This window comes from Penaeus monodon, chromosome 23 (genome assembly GCF_015228065.2).
Source record: "Penaeus monodon isolate SGIC_2016 chromosome 23, NSTDA_Pmon_1, whole genome shotgun sequence".
Classification (NCBI taxonomy): Eukaryota; Metazoa; Arthropoda; class Malacostraca; order Decapoda; family Penaeidae; genus Penaeus; species Penaeus monodon.
In genome coordinates, this window is record NC_051408.1 from 1,097,234 (window position 1) to 1,097,963 (window position 730).

Genomic DNA, 730 nt, shown 5'->3' on the forward strand with positions numbered 1-730 from the left:
ATGGTAGTGGGTCCTGTATTTCTCATGGTGTAAACATTCCTGATTAAGTTGAAACCATTTTTCTTCTCTGTCTCTTGCAAAAATCTGTAATCTGATATCACTCCACATTTCACATTTATATTTTGTATTATTATATTATAATTGCCCTGGAGTCAAGCCAAGTGAAGAGCCAAGAACTGAAATACTAAAATTATTCACATACACATTAACAAGCCTAAAAAAAAAGAGAATCACGGCCAACCTTGCACAGGCCGACGATGAGGATGGTGGAGAAGAAGAGGCAGCCGACGCCCTCCGCGATGCCGATGTTCACGCGCATGCTGTGGTCTACGGGGGAAGGGGGGGGGCGTTGACAAAGTATGTCATATTTATTATACATACACATTTATATGCATCTGTAGTTCTGTCTGTCTCTCACCAGCGAGACAACCTACTGGTGGGGGAATTTTAAGAAAACTGAGTCAAGCGTCCTTTTAGCCACTGATAAGACAGTCCTATTAACTGGAGGATTGCATTGCTATTCGTCCCACAGACTTCAGCGGAGTCTCAGGATCTAGAGTGATTTAGATTTAAAGATAATAAGGGCTGCAAGTATCTCACAACCGAACTCTCGAATTGCATGATATGGTACAACATTCATTTTGACAGAAGGGATCTAATTTGTTCCCCTCGCCAGTGCCTTTACAGATGTTCTACATCTCAGAAGTTTACACTTACCCGGAATACTAAG

The 730-nt window shown here is 41.8% G+C and overlaps 1 pseudogene; it reads right to left on the reverse strand.

Moving 5' to 3' along the window:
• Positions 1-730, reverse strand: part of LOC119587696 — a 10,343-nt pseudogene that overhangs the window by 2,144 nt on the left and 7,469 nt on the right.